Source organism: Clytia hemisphaerica, unplaced genomic scaffold, assembly GCF_902728285.1.
Source record: "Clytia hemisphaerica strain Z4C2 unplaced genomic scaffold, Clytia hemisphaerica genome assembly, whole genome shotgun sequence".
Classification (NCBI taxonomy): domain Eukaryota; kingdom Metazoa; phylum Cnidaria; class Hydrozoa; order Leptothecata; family Clytiidae; genus Clytia; species Clytia hemisphaerica.
The window spans coordinates 568821-589635 of record NW_027103286.1 but is presented as its reverse complement, the minus strand read 5'-3'; the positions used below and the strand labels follow the sequence as shown (position 1 = coordinate 589635).

At 31.8% G+C, this 20815-nt stretch overlaps 2 long non-coding RNA genes across 3 annotated transcripts in view; one reads left to right on the top strand and one right to left on the bottom strand.

Annotated features, from left to right (window-relative positions):
* Window positions 1-20815, top strand: part of LOC136805988 (uncharacterized) — a 60035-nt gene that overhangs the window by 24671 nt on the left and 14549 nt on the right. For both annotated transcript variants that reach the window (XR_010846481.1, XR_010846482.1), the window contains exons 6-7: window positions 478-604; window positions 11981-12109. This is a non-coding gene — a long non-coding RNA (uncharacterized lncRNA). The remainder of the gene's footprint in view (window positions 1-477; window positions 605-11980; window positions 12110-20815) is intronic.
* LOC136805983 (uncharacterized) lies at window positions 10289-11846 on the bottom strand. Its single transcript, XR_010846480.1, has 3 exons — window positions 11675-11846; window positions 11145-11281; window positions 10289-10417 (listed from the first exon to the last, which is right to left on the bottom strand). It is a non-coding gene; the product is annotated as an uncharacterized lncRNA (long non-coding RNA).

The window sequence follows — 20815 nt, the reverse complement described above, 5'->3', positions numbered from 1 at the left end:
TACCAGTTAGAAAAAAATTTGTCTTCAAATTACCCCCCCCTCTTATTCCATCCCCCCCGCTTATTACAATTTAGAAAATTTTCCTACCCCCTGCTTATTCGAACCCCCGTCTATTCGGGAGACAAGAGTAACCCGCCTTAACAATAACCTTTCAAACGGTCGCTAAGAAATCCTGTATGTCTCGTTTGATTGGATTCTAAAGCCACGATGTCTTGTTCAATTACCACTCTCGAATTTCTCAATAGCAAACCGCTATTGAAACCGCTTGATTTTTCTGTTTTAAACGAAATTCAATCCCATCATCAGAAGTAAAAATCATGACGTTTGCATAACGAAGAGCTATTAGATTTTCTAGTGTGAATATGATAGGAGAATCGAATGTTCCCTTCAATAAGTCCCACATTGATTTTGTAAATTGTTCTTTTGAGTTTTAAAACGAGCTGTTCAAATTTTATATATCTCTTTCTTTTATTCCAGTATACGAATCTTTGGCATGAGCATCCCCATTATTGTGGTTCATCAACCTGGATTTGGTTGGTGGATAGATTTGTTACAAGATGCCAGTGCTTGCTTGATGACAATTGCGAACCATTGATTTATTTATGTGAGTATCCAATGCAATAGTTAAAGTATTATTTATTATGAATAGTGTTTTGACCAGTGTAAATAATTATTTGTGGTCTGGAAAGGTTTTTCCTTCAAATCGACTTTTTCACTACCATGAAATTCGAGTTTCATTATGTGGTAGCATAACTAACTGAAGTCTAGTTGAAGTTTTTAATTTGTCAGAATCGTTTTTCATATAGCGTCTTACAACTAAAAATCATTTTGTAGTGGTCCATTTCATTTATATCCATACATGGGATGGGACGAACATTTCCAGGGTGGTGTTTTTTCCAAGGGGTTGGATGACCAAGTATCTATATTTCCTTTTTCATTTGAGCATAATGGGCTCGTTTATTTTCTAATGTTTAAAGATTTGGGATATTCAGGGACCTAATTTTAATTTTCCAGGGGGCTAAAAAAATTCTGAAATTTCCACGGGGTTAAAAGATTGCATTCAGTTTGACCAAGCTCAATTTACACTTTAAAGAAGGATTTTTCGATGGACAATAGAATCCTTTTTTCCAGATTTTTGCAAATTTTGCCATTATTTCAGCAAATATATGTACAATTTCATTAATTCTTTTGGAGTGAAAAGATTCGTCATGTGGTACCTGTATGGATATTTAATGGAACAGCTCAATAGTCTATTTTTTGATATTTAGTTTCTTTTATTTTCTCAGTCCGGAAAAGCCCTTTCATTAGGAGTTAGGAAATCAAGCAACGCATATTCTTTTATCGACAGGGCACTCTATTCTATCTGTCAATGAGAGGTGAAAGAGCTGCTCTGATTACGAAGCTATATTGATACTAGTGACATTTTAAATGAACTGCGTTCAAGTGAAGGGAAATGCCAGAAGTGTCACTGGCCATTTTCTCGATGACTTATACTTGAATACTTTTGCAGACTTTTTCGGGATGCGAGTTTCGTCTGTTAAGGGAGTGCAACAAACGTTTCTTAGCCAAATAGCTCGGACGATATTTTGGGAATTTTCTTTCGTGGTCTGTCCTCCGAAATCTTAAAGTTTAGAAACTTTAACCCTATTCGACTAGGGGGGGGCTCTTTCTGTTCGGAAGTCAAACTATTGGTAATAGCTCCTGAAATAATAGAGCTTTTGCCGTGAAATTTTCTGTAAATTCCTAACTTTTATTTTGCTTCAAAATAAAAAAAAATTTGACACCTAAATATTTTCACACCTTGAGCATGATGACATTTCTGACAGTAAGGTGTCACAAAAATTGACACTTTTCCAATACAAATTTATTTTTAATGTCAAATATATCGTTTAAACCGTAATTTATTGAATATTTAGGACAAAATAAGCATTTTAAACTCAGGAAACTTTTTTCTAAAGCCTTTTTTAGAATACAATAGCTATTTATAAGAACAATGGAAAATTTCGGTTTTTGCTCACTCTGGGCATGATGACTGACGTCATCAAAAAAAATTTTTGTCAAAAGTTACCTTACGTGACAAGGATCTTGTGTGCCAAATTTCATCCAAAAAGACCCACTAGATCAAAAGTTAAGGGGTGGTACAGGAAAAGCCCCCCCCCTAGTTCTGAACCGCCCCTAAAAGCCTAGTTTGAATAGGGTTAAGGAAAGGATTTTTTTCTGATGATTTTGTGATGGGACCGAGGGGGGATATACATATTGAATAAAAATCCATTGGATGAAATTTTCACTAATAATTCGAACTTTCTCTGTGATCAATAATAATAATAATAATAACGATATATTCTCAACTTCAGTTGAGCTACAATCTGACAATGTCTGTCTGTCTGTCTGTGTGTGTGTGTGTGTCTGTCTGTCACAAAAACTTTAGGGCAGCCTGTAGACTTCAAAAATGCTTGGATTTGGCTGAAATTTTGCACACTTGTTCCTTGGGTGAATATCTGGGGTGCTTTTTTCTTTTTTTGAAAATTTTGATTTTTGGGGCCTGGGGACGAGTTTTTCGCCAAAATGAGGCTAAAACTTTAGGGCAGCCTGGAGACTTCAAAAATGCTTGGCTTTGGCTGAAATTTTGCACACTTGTTCCTTGGGTGAATATCTGGGGGTGTTTTTTTCTTTTTTTGAAAATTTTGATTTTTGGGGTCTAGGGACGAGTTTTTCGCCAAAACGAGGTTAAAACTTTAGGGCAGCCTGGAGACTTCAAAAATGCTTGGATTTGGCTGAAATTTTGCACACTTGTTCCTTGAGTGAATATCTGGGGTGTTTTTTTCTTTTTTTGAAAATTTTGATTTTTGGGGTCTAGGGACGAGTTTTTCGCCAAAACGAGGCTAAAACTTTAGGGCAGCCTGGAGACTTCAAAAATGCTTGGATTTGGCTGAAATTTTGCACACTTGTTCCTTGGGTTAATATCTGGGGGAGTTTTTTCTTTTTTTGAAAATTTTGATTTTTGGGGCCTAGGCACGAGTTTTTCGCCAAAACGAGGCTAAATCTTTGGGGCAGCCTGGAGACTTCAAAAATTGTTCGATTTGGCTGAAATTTTGCACACTTGTTCCTTGGGTGAATATCTGGGGGTGATTTTTGCATTTTTCAAAAATTTTGATTTTTGGGGCCTGGGAACGAGTTTTTTGCCAAAACGAGGCTAAAGCTTTGGAGCAGTCTACAGGCCTCCAAAATGATCGGATTTGGTTGAAATTTGGCACACTTGTTCATTGGGTGAATATCAGGGGTTCTACAATTGGGCTTACGAATGAATGATTTGAAGCCACTGAAGTTGAGCCCAGTGCGTTGCGCACGTTCGACTATTTCACAGTATCTCCAAAGTTTTACAATTGGCTCTTCACCTGGAAATCGAGTATGATAAATATATATGTAGCGTATAAAAAATATGATTTTCATTAAAAATACTGAGACCGGTTGTAACTAAAGACTAGAAGGCTAAAGGTTGGTAAAGCCAAGTACGTTCGATCAAGTACCGTTGTAGAGTAATATGAGCTTGGCAAAAGTAGACTAAGTGAACGTAGTGCTAGGTGAACGTAGTGCTGGTGGCTTGTGCAAGACCGGTGTAAAACCAAAGTTTGAATTTAGATTTAGCTATAAAATACTACAAAATTGATACAACTATTGATAACAACTAATAGAACTAATTCCTCCATGGACAGTAAAATAAAGTACGACCAGACCAGGACGCTAGGTAGGCTGTTAGATCTAGGAAATTAGTAGAGTAAATACGATTGACGAGGGATGTAAGAGTGACACAAGAGTATGACTTGGAATTGCAGAATGTCCAGGAGGATTTTTAAAATATCATTAGAATAACTCAAAACTAATTAAAATCAAATAATTAAACAAATAGGGGATAGTTGCTCTAAAGAATAATGACCGGAGTGTAACTACTGCTACTGGCTATGGAATAGGGATAAGTTAATCAATACGATGGAAAATGACTAAGAGATACAAGGCGTTAAAGGATTTGGAGTAAGATGTGGCAACGTCCCAGTTAAAAACGATAAGCAATATAAAAAAAATACTAAATAATGAAATATTTATTAAAAGTGAGAAAGTATGTTGTTATATAGTTGACGATCGTAAAGAATAGCAGAGTTGGTTAACACAAGGTTAAAACTCTCGCAAGTCTATTATTATAAAGTTATCAAAAGGATAGTTATTGTTAAATTGGAATCAAGTCATGAGCAGAGTAAAATCCCAAGGAAATAGCTGGACTTTGAGATTCAAGACATGAAAATACTTTAAATTCATACAAGGCTCCTAGCGAGACCTTGATCCAAAAAATGCCTTTTAGTTTCTCTACAAAATATGTTATAATCTAATTCATCCCGACATTTTTGGGGAAGTCCATTGAATATACGCGAAGAGTCGTATTCAAAACTACCCATAATAATATTCGGACAAACCAACATTGTGCCAGCGTGAACAGGGTTTCTCAAACCTTCTCGAGGTGTCATTTTTTCCGTCGGAAGGAAAGTTGGCCAGTTATTAGAGTTAATGGATTTCCATGCAAGTTTAGCCATGCTAAATTCTGCTCTCTCGCGTATTGGTAGCCATTTCAGCGAGATCACGTCTGATACGTTTGAGTAGCGGCCTCTCATTTATTTTATGCACAGGTCTTTATTTCCTTCATCAAACTTCATTATTATGCAGAAGGTTTATCTAGAAGTTTGCTCTATCCCCATTATCGCGAATAAAAAAGTCATTTATACTCTATCCCAACGTAAGCTTAGTTCTACAGAGCACTTTGCTTTCTAATTTAAGCGATTCATCACGAATTTGACCTAAAATTTTCACGCCTGTTAGTGTCCGTTGCTTTCCCCTCCTTGAGATTTTTGAAAACTCTCCCCCTCCACTTTTGGGAGTTGTTAGAGAGCCAATGAACCCAAATATCAATAAATTGAAACCCGTTTATCGAATTCTATTTTACCGATTATTTCAACATCTTTTTCACTCATTTTCCTAGAGATCTAATATTTCATATGAGTTTGAAATAGGAATAGTTGAATGGACTTTTTCTAATTCGAAATTTTATTATTCAAATCTTTCTTAATTTAGCTCATAAAGTACTCATAAAATCTCATAGGTTATAAAATACTCATAAAATTCAGTTCATAAAATACTCTTCTTAATTCGCACCTCTTTACAACTCGAACAGACTCCTATTCAAGTTCAAATTAGTGAGAGTTACACAATTCCAATGAAAGTTTTTCCTTCTTTCGGGTACCTAATAAATGGGGAGGCTCAAAATTAGCGGGATAGGTGGAGAAATTCCCTAAACCTAATGTCCTGGTTTGAAGTTTTTTGAAAAGGGGGGGGGGGCAACACAGCAGAATTAGGACAAAAGAAGGGAACTCGCAAAACTCATTTTAATTTGGTATAAGAATCTCCTGAGCGGAAAATTTTCGAAAAATTAATAAGTGGGGGGGGGACGCATATTAGGTGCACGGGATTAGCTGCACAGAACTTTTTTTCAAGTCAACGTTAATCTTTACGTTTTCCGAAAAAAGTAAGCCCATTCTGGAAGGCCCAACTATCCTGCTTTCCAAAAATGTTAAAATAAAGGATTTTCCTCAATAAATGGTGACACAGTAGTCTTCTGCTTTAGAGTTGAAAAAAATTCAAAACGCAATTTGTCATATTTTTCAAAATTTTAAGTTTCGGTTAAAAAAAAATGTGGGGAGAACATTTGCGATTCCATAATTTTCTGGCTCATTGTTTCCACCATTAAAACTACAACTGCTAGCCAAAAAAACCACAATCATACCTTGAGGTAATTTTTATGGGAAATATCACTATAAAAAGCTAAACATGACTTTCCTATCATCAACCAGCATGAAAGCAATAGAAATAACATAGTATATACACTTTGAAACTCTTTGCAGCCTTATCATAAGCCTTAACTTGGGTTTCGGTGACGGTCGATGGCGGCCGACAAGCCTCCAGTTCTCACCCTTAATGTACCGTCATACTAAAGAATAAGGAGGCAGAAACTTACCTCAAACACTGACTAAACTACAAACAAGCAATACATAACATTTCCAAACAATAAAACAAACCATTTCCCACTAAAAAAACATAAAAAGTTAGTTACAGCAGTCAATGAGCTCATAATTTCCCAAAGAATATTTTGCCTGATTTTCCAGTTTGTTTTGACAGTTAAAATCGAAAGTAGGTAGTTTCAAACTATTGAAAATAGTTTGTTTACATTTTCTCTCCGTCATATCAGACATTTCCCGGGATTTAAAGGCGTCTTTAAGGCGGTAGGGCGGCTTTTCTTAAAACCGCACAAAAAAAACGTATATTTACGGCCTCGGCTATCACTTAAAACGTTAAAAAAAGTCTTATGGTAGATGATCTTTTCACTAAATTAAAACAAGATTCGCACAAATGCGACTAAATATTTCCCCCTTACACTTGCAGATGGACGAGTTCAATCTCTAACCTTTCTCAGGCAAGAAAAAGTGAAGCCTTAAAAATGCGCCGTACTTGAGTAACTTTCGAATTATTTATTATTTAAAGGTCTGATTGTAGCAGTTTAAGATTTTGAAAAAAATGAAAACTCGACCCCAGGCCCAAAAATCAAAATTTTCAAAAAAGAAATATGGTTTGTCTCTTAGCCAATCAGATTGCTTATATTTTTCAAGTTCAGGAAAGGAAAACAAAATTGGAGTTATGGAGCCAAAAAAGGGGAACATTCGATATATGGAGGTTTTTTTAAACGAGTTTATTAGGAGATTTTCATGCTGCCAACGAATTTGTTCGAGTTAAGGAGACGTTCGAGTAATAATGGTTCGAGTTATGGAGACTCTACTGTATTTAAAAAAGTAAGCTCATCTCCAGGATAAGATGATAAAAACTTCGGGCATTACGATACGCTTATAAAAAAGTGTAGGCTAAAAAAATAGAAAAAAGGGCTCGGTACTGAAAGGGTTAACAGCATACACTCTTTTTTTATAAGAACAATCAGGCTTAGACTGAAACAATAGGTCTATTATTCTAGACAAGAAAAAATAAGAACAAGCTTAGGCTTAACTCAAATTTCATGGTTCTTATAAAGAAAGAGCGTAACGAGGGTTCATAACAAGAAAATGTCAAAGTGAGGAACGTGCATATTATTGTAGTCATGTGTTTTAAAAATTACACTGATGTAAACCTCAGATTAAGCACAAAATGTATATTAATATATATATGTATATAATGTATATTAAAAAATGTAAAACAAAAGAACAGTAAAGCTAAGTTTGTTAAAAATCAAGGAAACCAGCACAAATGGGATAGGCCAAATCAGCAGTTTTTATTGGAATCATAAAGGCAAAGGTCAAACAATTGCATTGTGACCGTTTTGTCATTTTTTTGGCAATGACTTCTTTAAGAAGAGCTGCTTATTCTATCGACCTCTTTGTCAAGAATATATGTCAACCTGAAATATCGGACAATAGTTTTTCTATCGACTTCTTTTATTTGTCGAGAATGTAAATCAATCTGCTCAAGCAGACAAGGTTTATATTTTTGCCGTGTACCTCTTTAGCGATCAAGCACTGTTGTTTACTCACACTGTTGGTGATCAATGCTTCCTTAATCACCAGCACACTGTATGGCACTTTTAGGAGAAAAAAAAAAAAAAAAGAATATTGCATCCAAAAATTTCAAAAATCCTTAGGAAAAAGATCCCTGAAAGTCACTTTTAAAGCTGTCTGACTGTCTGAAAAATAACCAGAGAGAAAGTTTCCAATTCCGTCGAGTTGACAACCAAAACAGTCCAGAACATGCACCACATGGTGAGTTAAATTTCCTCAATAAAAATCGCACATTGATTAATCCTGACTAAAGGTTTTACACTATAGACAAGAGTTCCGCCTCACTGCACAAATCGATCGGGAGAGGCGTGGGCGTTATTAAAGGGGCAATCCGCCACCGCATTTTCGTCAGATCGTATGTTTTCACCCAGTGGGTTCGACTGACAATTCCTGCATTAAAAGCCAAGATGCAATATGTTTATTAAATACACGCTCACAGTATCTCTAGTCAGAGAAAACAATCACACATTCAAAAGTGTCTTTAGTCAGGAAAACAACCAAAACACGTACCAAAACAATCACACAAGTTTCAAAAGTTTAGAAAAATCCACAAAACCTCTGACCTCATGAATGTAAGAACCAAGAATTAAAGACTTTGTTTTGGGGTCACTCGGTAAACAAATCTCATATAACTTGTTCCAGAGACATTGTCCATATAAGAGTTTGTATTTCAAAGCAAAAATATTTCTCGTACTGCCCATTTTTCTCATCAATTCTTCAACTTGAACCAGTTTCACATCTCAATAGAATGTTAATACCATTTTGCCAATCATTTAATGTCCAAAGTTATGGGCATGTAGCGTTTTCTTCATGTCAAGCAAATGTCTCTGAAATCTTTAAGTTGGTTGGTTTGGTATTCGGAAGAGGTAATCCATGGATATCTTGTAATCAATGATGAAAAACTCTTGAAATTACTGATGATTACATTTGAAGTGTTAGCCTCACATTTCATGTAATTATTGGTCGCCAATTAGATGAAAATTGTATGTTTTTTGTTCGTCAGAAAAGAGTTATAACTTTTAAAAAGCCAAGAGTGAATTTTCGTCCATCTTGTATTTTGATCTGAATTATTCGTGTCTTGATTACTCAAAAACATGCTCGTAACATCAAGGTAAATCCGTGCGATTTTGTCTGAATAACTAAGGCAAATGAAAACAAAAACAAACTTCGCAATGTGGTGGCGGATTGCCGCCCCCTTTAAGGGCGCAAAAAGGGCGTAAGTAGCCAAGGATCGGAGAAATGCCTTTTTAACCAATATTTCCCCTTATAGCGGGGAAATATTCAAAAATCACTAGAAACAATACTACCTCAATCGAACAAAATCAAACACGATCAACTTTGGCAGGTTTTTAATTTGGCTGATACCTTGAAAAATAAATATATGATAGGAGTTTAATTTGGCCATCAAGGGGTATTTTGACAATATATTGCTAAATTAAGAAAAATGACTGTTTTCAAGCTCAAAAAAGTACAAGTTTGGAAAAATGCATGAAATATTTTAAATTGGCTTATGGATGGGAATTATGTTTGGATTTCAGGACCTTATTAAGAAGATCCTCGTTACCTTACTAAGATTCTTGTCATTTTTCCAGAATCTTTGAAAATTAATTTTTTCTTGGATAACCGGGAATGATAATCTTTAGGTTGGTGTTAAAATGTTTTCTGATAGAATATTGATATTGATATAATATTATAATTCGGGACCAAATTCACACATTCGAGCAATGTTTTTTCGATGATTAGTGTAATTTGTAGACTTTTGGTGGACAAGGTAAACTTAAATCCAGAAGGAAATTCAATCAAGCCATGTTTGCAATATATTCTTGAAGGAAGTTTTAAACTTCCTGACATGGAAGACTAAGCAGTAAAAGTCACAAAGTTAAAGCATTTCATAAAACAGGAACATCTCCGAAATCAAGTCTACGCGAAGTCTGAAAATTTAGTGATTGAACTCAAAAAAAATATCTCCCCATAAAAAATTATCGCATTGAAAAAATACATTGCCGCTTTTTTAGCGAAAAAAGACCGAGGACTCTGGGTTTCTCAGTGAACAATGAACTTCGGAAAGTTAAGCGAGTTTTAGTTTCGTGAGTGAACACAAAATGTTCTTCTTTAGATAAAGCCCTTTCCAATCAGGCTATCCGAGGAAAAATATTGGAAGGAACCCGGAAAAATCAGTGATATCATAGTGCGGGAAGTGCAAAACGAAGGACACGGTATTTGAAAGATAATATGAGTGCGATGAAAGATTTTACATAGGTTTAAACAGGAAAGGAAGAGATTTCTAGTTCGAGTTTATATCGGAGCCTAGTTAATCCTACCTTAGCGTCAGGTCTAATTTTTTTTCAGGATATTTTCCACCAGTATGAAAAAGACATGAAAGCTTAAAGTATCTTCAATTTGGTTCATTTTCTGGGACTTCACTGATTCCTAAGCTTTCCCGGTTGACTTTTCTTCAAAGCATGAGAAGCATGTTATCTTTGCAAAATTCTTATACCACTTTTAAGATATTCAAAGTTTTGTCAAAAAATACTTTTTAGAGATAAAATCGTCAAGACATTATTGTTATTTGTAGACCGTTACGTTTTAGAGAAGCCCGAGAGAAACCAACTTTCTTAACAAAAGAAAGGCTAACTCAGACAGGAAAGTTAAAGATTTTAGATCAAATTTATTTCTACAAAAACTATTTTCACTTGTTTGTTGTCCTCTCCGCAATGTCCTTTAATCCGTAATAGTTAGTGAGTTGTCCAATGGTGTTGATTTCCTCCAATCTAAAGCTGTAAGAAAGACCAAAGCAAAAATTAGAACTATTTATTGAAATTGTTCAGCACTTTAAAATTGCATTTACAGAAAGTGCTTTATGTTGTGCCATCCTATCACAACAAAGATTACAAGCAATATTATTGAAATAAACTCAAAATTTACAAGGTTAAATTAATTTTCATTCATTATTAAACCCCTGTGTCATAGACCCGCTGTGATCCCAGCCCCACTGGAATATTTGGCAAAAATTCCGTCCCTGGTGCCTGGTAGAACAATTACCGGGAATTTCAGCCCCACTGAGAATTGATTATGATTTCATCCCCATCCGAAAATTAATGTTTAAAAACTGCACTCCAAAACCATCCCGAATGGAGTTCTTAACCTTGGAACTTGAAACAATATAATTTTTATTCCCACTTGAATTTTGACAGGAAATTTTATCCCACTGAGGAAAAAAATTCCACCGGGGCTGTGAGACAGGGGTATATTATTTGCAAATTCGAATGGTTAGCAATGTCCTACACCGGTCCCTTATGAAGCAAATGTAATACATGTTTTTTTTATAAGCAAGTATCTACCCCTACATCAGGCTCGCATTATGCTTATCATTGTATTGTTCTCAAATAATAGAGCCATTGTTTAGGTACGAAAAACTGAGCCTGCATATGCTTATAAACGTTATGCTTATAAAAGAAATAACATGTAAAGGTGAAATATGGATAATAAAATCATAGTGCGTACCTTTGACATTCCAGGTCATTTGAATACAATTTTAATGCTTTGCACAAAAAGTAATGTCCCATAAGTCTTTATTCAGCAAATGTAAAATTACAGTAGGAAATCTTTACGGCTGTCTCCTTTGCTCGTTCGAATAATCCCTAAAGAAGAAAAATATGAATACAAGTTGAAAACTCACCTAATCAATATATCTTCTATTTTCAAGACATTCAAGTAACATAGAAATTCAACTTATCCAAAGATAAAAAAGGATACTGTATATTAAAATTTGAAATAAAACCTCTTTAACCGAGCAATTTTATTAAAATGTGAGGTTTGATTTGATTTGAACTCGGTCTAGCATGAAAATGTTCGCATGAATGAATAATACCAAACTAAAAAACAACGCTCCAAACTGTAATAACATGTGTGAAATCCTCTAAGAGCGATTTCTTAAATCCCTGTCTGTTGTGACTTAAAGATTGACTCTATTTTAGCTAGAAAGGAATGCAAAAAAAAGACTTTTTAAAGATTACTATAGAAGTTTCACTTACTGTTTGTTTAAATGTTCCTTAATACATCAACTGTTTTCTTCGCCTGGCATGTTGGATGTTATGGCATCAAAAATTTATAAACTTTGATTCCCCACACTCAAGTCAAAAATCGCAATGTTTTTCTCTGATTTCCAAAGCGTGCGCTGCACTTTTGTAATTATTACCTTATATGGTAATGTTTTGATTGGTGTCTTGACGTCTAGTTTTAATAGCCAATCATTGACGCGTATTTCGTCCAATCACGAAAGAGTAATAAAACATATCATTTTTCGCGCGTGCAATTCAAATTTCTTTTATTCCATTCAGGACGATTCGACCGAACGCACACGCAGTAAATAAAAGGAAAATAACATACACGTAATGGTTTTTCAAAACAGAAAGAAAGAGAGATGTGTCAAGATATCAAAGCTGCAGTAAAAAGTCTGGTTGTGTGAGGTATCCCTTTTGTTTTTATATTTACGTTTTCTAAAGTCTGGTCAAATCTCTTGCTCAAAACATGACAAAATTCACTTTTTCTGTCATAGGAGTATAGGAGAAACAAATTTTTTGGCAGTCTGATTTCTTCTGTTTGAAAGTCTGGTTAAATCTCCTTCTCAAATATGATAAAATTCACTTTTTTTGTCATTGAGGATTAGGAGACACAAAATTTTTGGTTCTATGATTTCTTCTGGGTAAAAGTCTGATTAAATCTCCTTCTCAAAATATGATAAAATTCACTTTTTTTGTCATTGAGGATTAGGAGACACAAAATTTCTGGATCTCTGATTCCTTTCTTTCCTGACTTGAAATCTCATTTTATTATATTAAGAATTTCTTAGGGAAAAGTTTAGGGGGAGTGTCTGGAATGAATAAGTTTATAAAAAAGTTTTCAGGCTGGTTTTTTACTTCTGTCTGAAAGTCTGACTGATTCTCCTGCTTAAAATATAATATTTTTCACTTTTGTTGTCATTTAAGAGATAGGAGACACAAAATTTCTAATTCTCTGTTTTCTTATCTAATTTGAAATATTTATATCTCAGAATTATATCAAGAATTTATAAAGAGTAAGTTCTAGTAATCAATGACATTATATATTACAAATACCTTAGCTGGCTTTTTAATCTTCTTTTTGCTTTGTTTACTTCTGTTTGAAAGTCTGGTCAGCTCTCCTTCTCAAAATATGAAAAGATTCATTTTTCATGTCATCGAGGATTAGGAGACACAAAAGTTCTGGCTATCTGAGGCTATTTGTTTTCTTCTTTGATCATTAAAATCTAGTTTTTAAACTAAACTCTCTTTACAATATCTTTTTCATTTCGATCAAAATTTGCAGAGATTTTCATTTAGAGTTCGACATTTCAGTTCTTAACCTGTTATCAATGAAAGTTCTCTTTTACCTTGAAGTTTTCTTTAAGAAATGAATATTCTAATTAACACTTTATCAGAGTTGATAAAATTGATCTCAAATCTTTTTTGATGGTTATATTGGCATGAACTGAATTCTAATGATAACTTAAAATTCCTTGGATCAAACACTTGGCATATTTTATTTAAATCAGCTCATCATTCACACAAAAAGTAATCTCTTATCTCTCATTTCTACACCAGTAGCAGATCGTAATACTTAACTGTATAACTGAACATGGTAATTGTTATGCTAATTTTAATGATCATTAAAATCTAGTTTTTAAACTAAACTCTCTTAAAATATATTTTTCATTTCGATCAAAATTTACAGAGATTTTCATTTAGAGTTCGACTTTTCAGTTGTTAACCTGTTATCAATGAAAGTTCTCTTTTACCTTGATGGTATCTTTAAGAAATGGATATTCTAATTAACACTTTATCAGAGTTGATAAAATTGATCTCAAATCTTTTTTGATGGTTATATTGGCATAAACTGAATTCTAATGATAACTTACAATACCTTGGATCAAACACTTGGCATATTTTATCTAAATTAGCTCATCATTCGCACAAAAAGTAATCTCTTATTTCTCATTTCTACACCAGTAGGAGATCGTAATACTTAACTGTATAGCTGAACATGGTAATTGTTATGCTAATTTTAATGATCATTAAAATCTAGTTTTTAAACTAAACTCTCTTTACAATATCTTTTTTATTTCGATCAAAATTTGAAGAGATTTTCATTTAGAGTTCGACTTTTCAGTTGTTAACCTGTTATCAATGAAAGTTCTCTTTTACCTTGAAGTTTTCTTTAAGAAATGAATATTCTAATTAACACTTTATCAGAGTTGGAAAAATTGATCTCAAATCTTTCTTGATGGTTATATTGGCATGAACTGAATTCTAATGATAACTTATAATTCCTTGGATCAAACACTTGGCATATTTTATTTAAATCAGCTCATCATTCACACAAAAAGTAATCTCTTATCTCTCATTTCTACACCAGTAGCAGATCGTAATACTTAACTGTATAACTGAACATGGTAATTGTTATGCTAATTTTAATGATCATTAAAATCTAGTTTTTAAACTAAACTCTCTTTACAATATCTTTTTCATTTCGATCAAAATTTACAGAGATTTTCATTTAGAGTTCGACTTTTCAGTTGTTAACCTGTTATCAATGAAAGTTCTCTTTTACCTTGAAGTTTTCTTTAAGAAATGAATATTCTAATTAACACTTTATCAGAGTTGATAAAATTGATCTCAAATCTTTTTTGATGGTTATATTGGCATAAACTGAATTCTAATGATAACTTACAATACCTTGGATCAAACACTTGGCATATTTTATCTAAATTAGCTCATCATTCGCACAAAAAGTAATCTCTTATTTCTCATTTCTACACCAGTAGGAGATCGTAATACTTAACTGTATAGCTGAACATGGTAATTGTTATGCTAATTTTAATGATCATTAAAATCTAGTTTTTAAACTAAACTCTCTTTACAATATATTTTTCATTTCGATCAAAATTTACAGAGATTTTCATTTAGAGTTCGACTTTTCAGTTGTTAACCTGTTATCAATGAAAGTTCTCTTTTACCTTGAAGGTATCTTTAAGAAATGGATATTCTAATTAACACTTTATCAGAGTTGATAAAATTGATCTCAAATCTTTTTTGATGGTTATATTGGCATAAACTGAATTCTAATGATAACTTACAATACCTTGGATCAAACACTTGGCATATTTTATCTAAATTAGCTCATCATTCGCACAAAAAGTAATCTCTTATTTCTCATTTCTACACCAGTAGGAGATCGTAATACTTAACTGTATAGCTGAACATGGTAATTGTTATGCTAATTTTAATGATCATTAAAATCTAGTTTTTAAACTAAACTCTCTTTACAATATCTTTTTCATTTCGATCAAAATTTGCAGAGATTTTCATTTAGAGTTCGACTTTTCAGTTGTTAACCTGTTATCAATGAAAGTTCTCTTTTACCTTGAAGTTTTCTTTAAGAAATGAATATTCTAATTAACACTTTATCAGAGTTGGAAAAATTGATCTCAAATCTTTCTTGATGGTTATATTGGCATGAACTGAATTCTAATGATAACTTATAATACCTTGGATCAAACACTTGGCATATTTTATCTAAATCAGCTCATCATTCGCACAAAAAGTAATCTCTTATTTCTCATTTCTACACCAGTAGGAGATCGTAATACTTAACTGTATAGCTGAACATGGTAATTGTTATGCTAATTTTAATGATCATTAAAATCTAGTTTTTAAACTAAACTCTCTTTACAATATCTTTTTCATTTCGATCAAAATTTACAGAGATTTTCATTTAGAGTTCGACTTTTCAGTTGTTAACCTGTTATCAATGAAAGTTCTCTTTTACCTTGAAGTTTTCTTTAAGAAATGGATATTCTAATTAACACTTTATCAGAGTTGATAAAATTGATCTCAAATCTTTTTTGATGGTTATATTGGCATGAACTGAATTCTAATGATAACTTATAATTCCTTGGATCAAACACTTGGCATATTTTATTTAAATCAGCTCATCATTCACACAAAAAGTAATCTCTTATTTCTCATTTCTACACCAGTAGGAGATCGTAATACTTAACTGTATAGCTGAACATGGTAATTGTTATGCTAATTTTAATGATCATTAAAATCTAGTTTTTAAACTAAACTCTCTTTACAATATATTTTTCATTTCGATCAAAATTTGCAGAGATTTTCATTTAGAGTTCGACTTTTCAGTTGTTAACCTGTTATCAATGAAAGTTCTCTTTTACCTTGAAGTTTTCTTTAAGAAATGAATATTCTAATTAACACTTTATCAGAGTTGATAAAATTGATCTCAAATCTTTTTTGATGGTTATATTGGCATGAACTGAATTCTAATGATAACTTATAATTCCTTGGATCAAACACTTGGCATATTTTATTTAAATCAGCTCATCATTCACACAAAAAGTAATCTCTTATTTCTCATTTCTACACCAGTAGGAGATCGTAATACTTAACTGTATAACTGAACATGGTAATTGTTATGCTAATTTTAATGATCATTAAAATCTAGTTTTTAAACTAAACTCTCTTTACAATATCTTTTCATTTCGATCAAAATTTACAGAGATTTTCATTTAGAGTTCGACTTTTCAGTTGTTAACCTGTTATCAATGAAAGTTCTCTTTTACCTTGAAGTTTTCTTTAAGAAATGAATATTCTAATTAACACTTTATCAGAGTTGATAAAATTGATCTCAAATCTTTTTTGATGGTTATATTGGCATAAACTGAATTCTAATGATAACTTACAATACCTTGGATCAAACACTTGGCATATTTTATCTAAATTAGCTCATCATTCGCACAAAAAGTAATCTCTTATTTCTCATTTCTACACCAGTAGGAGATCGTAATACTTAACTGTATAGCTGAACATGGTAATTGTTATGCTAATTTTAATGATCATTAAAATCTAGTTTTTAAACTAAACTCTCTTTACAATATATTTTTCATTTCGATCAAAATTTACAGAGATTTTCATTTAGAGTTCGACTTTTCAGTTGTTAACCTGTTATCAATGAAAGTTCTCTTTTACCTTGAAGGTATCTTTAAGAAATGGATATTCTAATTAACACTTTATCAGAGTTGATAAAATTGATCTCAAATCTTTTTTGATGGTTATATTGGCATAAACTGAATTCTAATGATAACTTACAATACCTTGGATCAAACACTTGGCATATTTTATCTAAATTAGCTCATCATTCGCACAAAAAGTAATCTCTTATTTCTCATTTCTACACCAGTAGGAGATCGTAATACTTAACTGTATAGCTGAACATGGTAATTGTTATGCTAATTTTAATGATCATTAAAATCTAGTTTTTAAACTAAACTCTCTTTACAATATCTTTTTCATTTCGATCAAAATTTGCAGAGATTTTCATTTAGAGTTCGACTTTTCAGTTGTTAACCTGTTATCAATGAAAGTTCTCTTTTACCTTGAAGTTTTCTTTAAGAAATGAATATTCTAATTAACACTTTATCAGAGTTGGAAAAATTGATCTCAAATCTTTCTTGATGGTTATATTGGCATGAACTGAATTCTAATGATAACTTATAATACCTTGGATCAAACACTTGGCATATTTTATCTAAATTAGCTCATCATTCGCACAAAAAGTAATCTCTTATTTCTCATTTCTACACCAGTAGGAGATCGTAATACTTAACTGTATAGCTGAACATGGTAATTGTTATGCTAATTTTAATGATCATTAAAATCTAGTTTTTAAACTAAACTCTCTTTACAATATCTTTTTCATTTCGATCAAAATTTGCAGAGATTTTCATTTAGAGTTCGACTTTTCAGTTGTTAACCTGTTATCAATGAAAGTTCTCTTTTACCTTGAAGTTTTCTTTAAGAAATGAATATTCTAATTAACACTTTATCAGAGTTGATAAAATTGATCTCAAATCTTTTTTGATGGTTATATTGGCATAAACTGAATTCTAATGATAACTTATAATACCTTGGATCAAACACTTGGCATATTTTATCTAAATTAGCTCATCATTCGCACAAAAAGTAATCTCTTATTTCTCATTTCTACACCAGTAGGAGATCGTAATACTTAACTGTATAGCTGAACATGGTAATTGTTATGCTAATTTTAATGATCATTAAAATCTAGTTTTTAAACTAAACTCTCTTTACAATATCTTTTTCATTTCGATCAAAATTTGCAGAGATTTTCATTTAGAGTTCGACTTTTCAGTTGTTAACCTGTTATCAATGAAAGTTCTCTTTTACCTTGAAGTTTTCTTTAAGAAATGAATATTCTAATTAACACTTTATCAGAGTTGATAAAATTGATCTCAAATCTTTTTTGATGGTTATATTGGCATAAACTGAATTCTAATGATAACTTATAATTCCTTGGATCAAACACTTGGCATATTTTATTTAAATCAGCTCATCATTCACACAAAAAGTAATCTCTTATCTCTCATTTCTACACCAGTAGCAGATCGTAATACTTAACTGTATAACTGAACATGGTAATTGTTATGCTAATTTTAATGATCATTAAAATCTAGTTTTTAAACTAAACTCTCTTTACAATATATTTTTCATTTCGATCAAAATTTACAGAGATTTTCATTTAGAGTTCGACTTTTCAGTTGTTAACCTGTTATCAATGAAAGTTCTCTTTTACCTTGAAGGTATCTTTAAGAAATGGATATTCTAATTAACACTTTATCAGAGTTGATAAAATTGATCTCAAATCTTTTTTGATGGTTATATTGGCATAAACTGAATTCTAATGATAACTTATAATTCCTTGGATCAAACACTTGGCATATTTATATTAAATCAGCTCATCATTCGCACAAAAAGTAATCTCTTATTTCTCATTTCTACACCAGTAGGAGATCGTAATACTTAACTGTATAGCTGAACATGGTAATTGTTATGCTAATTTTAATGATCATTAAAATCTAGTTTTTAAACTAAACTCTCTTTACAATATCTTTTTCATTTCGATCAAAATTTACAGAGATTTTCATTTAGAGTTCGACTTTTCAGTTGTTAACCTGTTATCAATGAAAGTTCTCTTTTACCTTGAAGGTTTCTTTAAGAAATGGATATTCTAATTAACACTTTATCAGAGTTGATAAAATTGATCTCAAATCTTTTTTGATGGTTATATTGGCATAAACTGAATTCTAATGATAACTTATAATACCTTGGATCAAACACTTGGCATATTTTATCTAAATTAGCTCATCATTCGCACAAAAAGTAATCTCTTATTTCTCATTTCTACACCAGTAGGAGATCGTAATACTTAACTGTATAGCTGAACATGGTAATTGTTATGCTAATTTTAATGATCATTAAAATCTAGTTTTTAAACTAAACTCTCTTTACAATATCTTTTTCATTTCGATCAAAATTTGCAGAGATTTTCATTTAGAGTTCGACTTTTCAGTTGTTAACCTGTTATCAATGAAAGTTCTCTTTTACCTTGAAGGTATCTTTAAGAAATGGATATTCTAATTAACACTTTATCAGAGTTGATAAAATTGATCTCAAATCTTTTTTGATGGTTATATTGGCATAAACTGAATTCTAATGATAACTTATAATACCTTGGATCAAACACTTGGCATATTTTATCTAAATTAGCTCATCATTCGCACAAAAAGTAATCTCTTTTTTCTCATTTCTACACCCGTAGGAGATCGTAATACTTAACTGTATAGCTGAACATGGTAATTGTTATGCTAATTTTAATGATCATTAAAATCTAGTTTTTAAACTAAACTCTCTTTACAATATATTTTTCATTTCGATCAAAATTTGCAGAGATTTTCATTTAGAGTTCGACTTTTCAGTTGTTAACCTGTTATCAATGAAAGTTCTCTTTTACCTTGAAGTTTTCTTTAAGAAATGAATATTCTAATTAACACTTTATCAGAGTTGATAAAATTGATCTCAAATCTTTTTTGATGGTTATATTGGCATAAACTGAATTCTAATGATAACTTATAATACCTTGGATCAAACACTTGGCATATTTTATCTAAATTAGCTCATCATTCGCACAAAAAGTAATCTCTTATTTCTCATTTCTACACCAGTAGGAGATCGTAATACTTAACTGTATAGCTGAACATGGTAATTGTTATGCTAATTTTAATGATCATTAAAATCTAGTTTTTAAACTAAACTCTCTTTACAATATCTTTTTCATTTCGATCAAAATTTACAGAGATTTTCATTTAGAGTTCGAATTTTCTGGAATTTTCAGTTGTTAACCTGTTATGAATGAAAGTTCTCTTTTACCTTGAAGTTTTCTTTAAGAAATGAATATTCTAATTAACACTTTATCAGAGTTGATAAAATTGATCTCAAATCTTTTTTGATGGTTATATTGGCATGAACTGAATTCTAATGATAACTTTAATTCCTTGGATCAAACACTTGGCATATTTTATTTAAATCAGCTCATCATTCACACAAAAAGTAATCTCTTATTTCTCATTTCTACACCAGTAGGAGATCGTAATACTTAACTGTATAGCTGAACATGGTAATTGTTATGCTAATTTTAATGATCATTAAAATCTAGTTTTTAAACTAAACTCTCTTTACAATATCTTTTTCATTTCGATCAAAATTTGCAGAGATTTTCATTTAGAGTTCGACTTTTCAGTTGTTAACCTGTTATCAATGAAAGTTCTCTTTTACCTTGAAGTTTTCTTTAAGAAATGAATATTCTAATTAACACTTTATCAGAGTTGATAAAATTGATCTCAAATCTTTTTTGATGGTTATATTGGCATAAACTGAATTCTAATGATAACTTATAATACCTTGGATCAAACACTTGGCATATTTTATTTAAATCAGCTCATCATTCACACAAAAAGTAATCTCTTATTTCTCATTTCTACACCAGTAGGAGATCGTAATACTTAACTGTATAGCTGAACATGGTAATTGTTATGCTAATTTTAATGATCATTAAAATCTAGTTTTTAAACTAAACTCTCTTTACAATATCTTTTTCATTTCGATCAAAATTTGCAGAGATTTTCATTTAGAGTTCGACTTTTCAGTTGTTAACCTGTTATCAATGAAAGTTCTCTTTTACCTTGAAGTTTCTTTAAGAAATGGATATTCTAATTAACACTTTAT